At 34.6% G+C, this 8,332-nt stretch overlaps 1 non-coding gene across 1 annotated transcript; it reads right to left on the reverse strand.

Annotated features, from left to right (window-relative positions):
• Window positions 1-7,723: 7,723 nt before the first annotated feature.
• Window positions 7,724-7,830, reverse strand: LOC129683467 (U6 spliceosomal RNA). The gene has a single exon (XR_008721152.1). It is a non-coding gene; the product is annotated as a U6 spliceosomal RNA (small nuclear RNA).
• Between the last annotated feature and the right edge of the window lie 502 nt (window positions 7,831-8,332).

Consider the following 8,332-nt stretch of genomic DNA (forward strand, 5'->3'; position numbering starts at 1 on the left):
TATATGTATATGTGTGTGTGTGTGTGACATATACCCATATATAAATGATACTTTATTTCTTGCCCCACAACGAAGAAGCTTCCTTTTTCAGCAGATAAGGAATGTTATAGAAAGCCACAACTGATCAAAAAGGCAGAGAATTGACTCTAGGTGTGTGGCATCATTTGGAACAACGACAGCGTAACTCCTACACCTGAGGCTTAGGGAACTCCTGGGATGAGAGGTTAGAATGACTTTAAGAACCAGAAGAAGGATCTACTGCAAGACTGTCCTTTCTACATAAAAGGAAACTGTGCCCTTGAAATCTTAGCTAACAGTCACCCTAACAAGTTCAGCATAATCATAGTACAAAGTGATGCTCAGTGTGGGAAATCTCACCATTTTTAAATATTCTTATCATTAAGAAAACTAAGTATACAGAAATTATTAACCAACTTGCAGTTTATGAATTACTTCTATTCCCATTTATATATTCAATCTTTTGGGGAAACTTTCATGTATTCACAACATTACTCACAGCACATACATTTACAACCTATTGTGTACAACCTACTATATTAAGTACTGAGGTACACTGTAAACATATATCACTGAGCAGTGAATATTTCATGTTTAATGGAAAAGACACTTAAGTAATTTAGTATTTGATTCAATGAAATATGTGTTTGCTGCGTTGGTATTTAGGATAAGTTAAACTTCTGCTTTACCAGAGGTAAATATCTGGATGGTACCAGATATTACAGAGAGAATGTCAGACTTGAAGGCATGGAGATAACAGGTATATTGAGGAGCGGAGAGAATTTCCACATGTCACCGTTTACTATTTATTAATTTGTACAAAGAAATGTAAGGGAAAAATAAAGTTTGGAGCCATATGGCAAGATTGATTTTATATCTGATATTACTCTAAAGAGGCAAAAATGAAGTGTCCAAGATCATTGGTGGCCAAGTTCACTTCAGTAAGAAGTAAATCTGTTTTGTTAATTTATTTTTCATCTACCAGGGCTGACCTATGGTTTTGGACTTTGCAATTAAATTATTCAGCTCAAAAACACACATGGAAGACAGAACTTCTCTATCAAGATCATAGTTATAAAAATTTAATATATTTATTTAATTCTTGGTTAACTTCAACTATACCTTCAGCAGAAGGTACTTTAGAATAAATAAAAAGACCTGATCATAAGATATTCCAGGCACTAGAACTAGAGAAATTAAAGAAAGAAATTACCCATATTAAAGAGTAAGATTTAAGCACCTGACTATAAGTACTTAAGAGAAATATTTTATCTGCTTTTGTAGAATAGAAATTGTGTTTACAGTATGTGCCTGCTGTTCTTCTGTTATGGAGGTCAGAGAAATCAGTGGCCCAGAAACCTAGAATCAAATAAGGAATATACAGATCTTTCCTAGCATATTGAACTGGAATTTTCCAGATTGACAGAAAAGCCATTTAAAAATTTCATTTATGAATGTATATGTATATATATATTAAAATGTTGTTATGGATTGTTTGGAATGAGGAAAGGGAAGATAAAAATTTGTATTTATATTATAAACTCAAAAAAGTCAAAAGAATTATATTACTTATAATGAATTTATTCAGAAAGGTAAATATAATACTTACTCATGTCTACTACTTATATACACATTTTTTTTGACAGCCTGTGTTAGAGACTCCAATGGAAAAAATTACATCTAAGAGAAAACTGTTACTGTCCTTTCCCTCCCGACAATAGGAAGGATTAAGATATATCTAGAGGATTCAGCCTTCTTTACGTTTGATGTTTGTGAGTACTTGTAAGAATGCTTGAAACATTAGGGAGCTCTTTCATGAGCAGAATTACTGGGGGCTGAGAACGTGACAAGTTAAGAATCTTGATGTTCATAATCAGAGTTGCTGCTGCTGCATGTCTGGGAGAGAAATAAGCTCAACACCACATGCTTTGCTCAGAGTTCATTTACATATATATTAAATATATATTATTGCTTGGAAGATAATCACAGTTTTCAATATTTATAGTTTTGAGTCAATGGCAACATCACTCACTGTGTATGGTGCCAGGGTGAAAGCTGCTAATTAGGTGAAGTATTCTCAAATTAGTTTTATTTCATCGAGTAGCTAGGAGATAATTGGAATACGGTTGATAGAATGGAAGCATTTTCGCATCGTGAGACACGCAATTCTAAAAACTGGACAAAAAGGAACAAGCAGAGACAATGGTGTGCAGTGCTTTAGCACACTTTTTAAACTACACTGACACCAACATCAACCACAGTCAATTTGATACTTAAACAAAAGACTGTTAGGTAAACGTGATAACCACTACACTATAGAAACTCCTGGCTTTATTTATTTATTTATTTATTATTTTCGTTTTTAAAAATTTGTAGTAAATTTATTTAGATCACAGGACACAAAGTCAAAACATAAAAAATAGTTTAAATCACATAATATATATATTTATAAATAATGACATTATTTTTTAATTTAATTTAATTTATACATTTATTTATTACAATTTATTCACTTGGCATCCCCACTGCAGCCTCCTCCCTTGTCTCCTACCAGTCCTACTCACTCTCCCTCTTCTGCCCCATGCCCTTTCCCTAGTCCCCTGATAGGGGAGGACCTCCTCCCCTTCTATCTGACTCTAGCTCATCAGGTCTCATCAAGGCTGGCTGTCTCATCTTCCTCTGTGTCATTTGTCTCTTACTCCCAAATACTATGAACATTAGGATTTTTAAAATGAAATCTTGAGTTACACACACACACACACACACACACACACACACACACACACACACACATACACACACATATATACACAGTGGCCTGGGCCCTTATACATCAACTATTGGTCATAGAAATGTCCACAGACTTGCCTGTAATAAAACCTGAAATATCAATTTCAAAACACTAAGCAAAACGTTTATGAAGAGATTGGGCAAACGTAGAAAAAAAAAACAAAACAGCATTTCAATTATGTGGCCTCCAGATTATGGAGAATCCTTACCATATAAATTGTTTTTTAATCTTAGAACAAAAATCATATAACATTAATCAAAATATTAGCACCATATGTTTATGGTTGAAATGGCAATCATATAACAGAATGATTCTAGAAAAAAATGTCCAATTTTCTATAAATGCATACGCTGTTATATGTTCAAGTGTGATCAGTATAGGATAAAGATGCAAGAATTTTTATCGACAGGTTGATAAAGTTTACTGAAACTCCATTTTCAGAGTGCTCTGGAGATTTGGGGTCTATGATGTTTTACATTTCTTTCATCCTGTTTTTTTTTCAAAGGCTTCATCGACTCTCTGACAATGCTGGAGAGGGGTAAGACCCTTGATTCAATAATAGAACTGTTTAGCTCATAAGTGACTGAGAACTCACTTATAGATGATGAATAGATGATAGATACATAGATGACAGAAAAAAGCAAGAAAGAAAGAAAGAAAAAAAGAAAAGAAAGAAACAAAAAAGTAATGGACACATACATGCATACATACGTACACGCCATGCACGCATATACAAATATTTGTGCTCTGGTGAATGTAGGTGAATTTGTTGTATATAAGTGTATGTAAGCCAGAGGTAGACTTGAAGTTTCTTCCTCTATTGCTTTCTAACTTATTTTTGAGAGAGAATTTTACATTAAATTTGGAGCTTGCAATATTGCCTAGACTGGCTTTGTATTAAGCCCCCAGGGTCCCTCAGTCTCTAACCATCTGAAGGTTGAGGGTACAGACACATACTGACGTAACAGGCTTTTTATATGGGTAGGAGGTATCTGAACTCAGGTACCCTTCATTGTGTAGCCATGTCTTTACCCAAGGACCTATCTTCCCAGTCTTCTTTCTAAATGTTCTACTTACTTTTCTCTCCTTTTATATCCCCTTAGAGAAAGTTATATAAGCAATATTTATATTTAATTGTACTAAATTTTAATTTCTCTTTTAAAAAATTCTGATTGTTTTATAAAATTGTATTAATAAAACACATTTCATATTTTCAGTGTTCTACAAAGTCCTTATGAATTTTTTTTCATTTTTCGTTTATAAATATATATAAATTATATATATATATATATATATATATATATATATATATATATATATATATATATATATATATATATCTGTGTGCCACATCTGTGCCTAGAGCCTATGGAGGACTGAAGAGGCCATGGATTCCTTTGGAACTAGAGTTATAGATTGTATGATCTGTCATGTGGTTGCTGTCATGTGGAGACTGAATCCTGGTCCTCTGGAGGAAGAATTAATGCTCTTAACTACACAGCCATCTCTCCTACACTCACCTGAACTCTTTAGGAAGTTCATAACTTTAAATTAACAATGTGAAAGCATGCATTTTACAGTATCATGATGCATTGCTCTTGCCTCTTCAGCTTCCAGCCTGCAAGTCTTCTGGATCAATCCAGAAACTAACTTGAGAAATCATAGAAGAGCTACATTTGCAATGAGAGTGCAATTCCATGAGCTTTGAGAACTGCCGTTATCCTATTATAAGCTTGGCAGGTAGAACCAGGGTGACTTATCCTATGTTTCCAACAACACCACAGAGCCAGGCGAGTTGGTGTATGCTTGTAATATCAGGGAAGTAGACACAAGTGGATCTCTGTGAATTCAAGAACAGCCTGGTTTACAAAGCGAGTCCAGGAAAGCCAATGCTACACAGATAATCCCTGTCTCAAAAAAAACAAGAGCCCAGATAGATGGATAGATAGGTAGATAGATGATAGATAGATAGATAGATAGATAGATAGATAGATAGATAGATAGATAGATAGATAGATAGATAGAGTTAGGTAGGTAGGTAGGTAGGTAGGTAGGTAGGTAGGTAATAAAATAATAAAGTACACCATGTGTTCAGATGAATTTGTGACCAGTTTATTCTGACTTTAAGCAGTGCATAAGCAAGAGCCCAATCTAAGGTCTACTCATAAGTGTTTGGGCTTATTGTTTCTGATTCATGTGTTCATATTTACACATTTCAATGGTATTTACTTTCCAAAGACCCAAAATGTATAGCAATCTAATTAAGATAGTTAGGTAACGCCTATAAGGAAACAACCAATTGACCCATAATTGTTATATATACATATATGTGTGTGTGTGCTTGTGTGTCATATATATACATATATATGGCAAATGTAAGAATGATACTTGTGTTCTGCTAATCGCTGTCATGTTTCAGTATACAAAAAAGTGAATTAGATATGATAAAAGAATATTTTAAATGAACATCTTATACTGTGGCTGATCAATTTTGACAACTCTTTGGAATATAGAAACTCAACCAAAATATTCAACATATCATAAGTTTAGAGGGTATTACATGGCAAGTTAGCATGAAGAGATAACACCTTGGGTTTGCATTATCCATCAAAGTTGACAGCCAGAAACTATGGAAAATAAAGAAAAGCAGCACTTATTCATAGAGTAAATCTGGAGGGAAAATATCTATGTCTTTAAACTACAAAAATAAAAATAAAAAATAAAATGACACAAGTGTGTGGTGAAGTAATCATGGAAAGAATAGGAAGTGATGTGTCAAAAGAGATGGGAGGAGCTCTCGCATCAAACTTTCTTCCATGTTCTACTGTACACTGAAGCTATTACCATCCTAATCCATGGAACAGATATCACCCTCACATCTAGGTTTTCTCACCTTTATAATGAATGTGTCAAAGACAACACTAACTCATAACCAATGATAAGACTTTCAAATACTAAGTGACCATTAAACAGGAAACTTTCTGTCACAGATTAATTGATTCAGGATATTAAGCTGCTTTTATGTTTTGGATATCACTCTTTCTGCTGCTTTCATAAGACATTACTCTGAGGCAGAGAAACCCACAGCTTAGCTTTTAGAATCAGTGATTCAAGACTCATTCGATATCTTTGAAGATTCTTTTGACATTTTAATAACTTAGTACAATGCATTTAGAATTTAGTATCATAATTTTCAATCACTTTCGGTGGTCTAGAATGAGGAGATCCAATGAAATACCACTCACCTATTCATAAATTCTTAAAATTAATAATACTAAAATATTTGGGGCTCAAGGAAATCTCTGGGGAACGATAATAAATATGGGTTCACATGAACAAGAAATGAGAATGCTGATGGAGGAAGGGTACAGGGAGTGGGACTCTAGGAGAGGGAGGAAAACAGTCAGTGAAGAGGAAACGGGAAGTAAGTATGCATGAAAATGGCATAGGGAAACCTGTTACTTTGTGCGTGAATTTAAGATAAAAGTAATAATAAAGTAGCTTCATCTGTTTGCTTTATACAAACAGTTCACTGTAGCTTGGCATGATAAAACATAACAAAAAGTCTCTTGAGTTTTTTTTTTTTCCACTACTGAAAAAAAAGGTTTTATTTGCTCAGTTCATATTCAGTTTATGTTCAAACAGGCTTCCCTAATAGGTCTAGGTAATGTCTTTCTTAATTTCATTCCTTGTCACCATCCTAGTGTACTTAAGCGAAACAAAACTTTTCAACACAGTCTTGGATAAACACACTTTCTCAAAGCTATTTATGATAATGTGGTGAACAAATAAAAATCTTTTCTCTTCTTGAAACACTGTAGTAATCAGAATACCTCTGAATATGATTGTCACATTCAGATGTAGAAGCTGGGCTTTTCCTTCCTTGCTTTCTCACACAAAAGCTTTCCCAGCATTCTGATAATGCCACCCCCATCTGTACTAAAATCAGTATGACTCCAATCACCCTGGATTTTGAAAGCCATAACAAAGTTATAAAGAAAGGATTAGGATAATAGCTTAAGAATAATAAACAGACCAAAAAAAAGTTTTCTTGTTTATTTATTTATTTTAATTTTTATCATTAGCATTTGTTACAATTTATTCAATTTGTATCTGGCTGTGGCTACCTCCCTTGTCTCCTCCGAATCACCCTTTTCTCCCTCTTCTCCCCCTTTCCCTCTCCCCTAGTCCACTGATAGGGAAGGTCGGCCTCCCCTTCCCTCTGACACTAGCCTATCAGATCTCATCAAAACTGGCTGGATTGTCTTCCTCTGTGGCCTGGCAAGGATTGCACTTCCCAGAGGGAGGTGATCAGACAGCCTGCCACTGAGTTCATTCCAGAGACAAGCCGTGTTTCCCTTACTAGGGACCCACTTGGAGAAGGATTCTAAGGGCTACATGTGAGCAGGGGTTTTAGGTCTGCTCCATGCATGGTCCTTGATTGGGGTATCAGTCTTTGCAGGGGCCTCAGGGCTCAGTTTGTATGGCTCTGTTGGTCTCCTTTTGGAGCTCCTATCCCCTCCAGCTTTTTCTATTTCCCCCTTCTTTCATAAGATTCTCTGAAAAAAAAAAAAAAAAAAAAGATTCCCTGCACTCTGCCCAAAATTTAGCTGTGAGTCTCAGCCTCTGCTTCCATACTTCAGTACAGTCTTTCAGAGACCATCTGTGGTAGACTCCTGTCCTTCCCCTTCTTCCAATGTCTGTTTGGTTTGTACTTCTGAATGAGGATTGAGCATCTTCCCTAGGGTCTTCCTTGTTGTTTAGCTTCTTTAGGAGTATAGATTTTAGTATGTTTATCCAACATTATGTGCCTAATATCCACTTATAAATGAGTACATACCATGTGTGTCTTTCTGCTTCTGGGTTACCTCACTCAAGATGATCTGCTCTAGTTCCCACCATGCCTGAAAATTTAAAAATATGAAACGTTTCACGAATTTGCATGTCATCCTTGCTCAGGAGTCATGCTAATTTTCTCTGTACCGTTCCAATTTTAGTATATGTGCTGCTGAAGAAAGTACTCTTGTTTATTTTATTTTCTAAATTATTTTATTTTAACTTTTTTCTCTTGTTCATGTTTACACTGATGTTAAACACCCAGAGACCACCACAGAAGACAGGTGAAAAATAGTTCAAGTCTGGACAGAGATTATATAAATAGAAATCTTTTAATAGTATATCTTCATTAAATACACAAACAAGCTTTTTATTAAATGGCATCTATATGAATGTGTGTATGGTAGTTGTGTAAATGTTGCATATTATGTAAAATTCATTAATAATTTGATTATATCAAAGTTATCCACAATGCAAGGAATAACTGACACATTTAAGTTATAATTTAGAGAAACAAAAGAACTGTGTTTTTTCTCAAATATTATTTAAAGTTCATTGTTTCCTTATAACATAGCATCAATAAATGTTGCTTAAATCAAATAGTTTTCTTTACATTACAGTTTGTTGAAGTCTGTGATGATTGACTGCAGTTGTTACTATGGGATGGACGGTAGTTTTCCTCTGCAA

The sequence above is a fragment of the Psammomys obesus genome, unplaced genomic scaffold (assembly GCF_907164565.1).
Source record: "Psammomys obesus unplaced genomic scaffold, mPsaObe1.curated_primary_1811, whole genome shotgun sequence".
In the NCBI taxonomy this organism is placed as follows: Eukaryota; Metazoa; Chordata; class Mammalia; order Rodentia; family Muridae; genus Psammomys; species Psammomys obesus.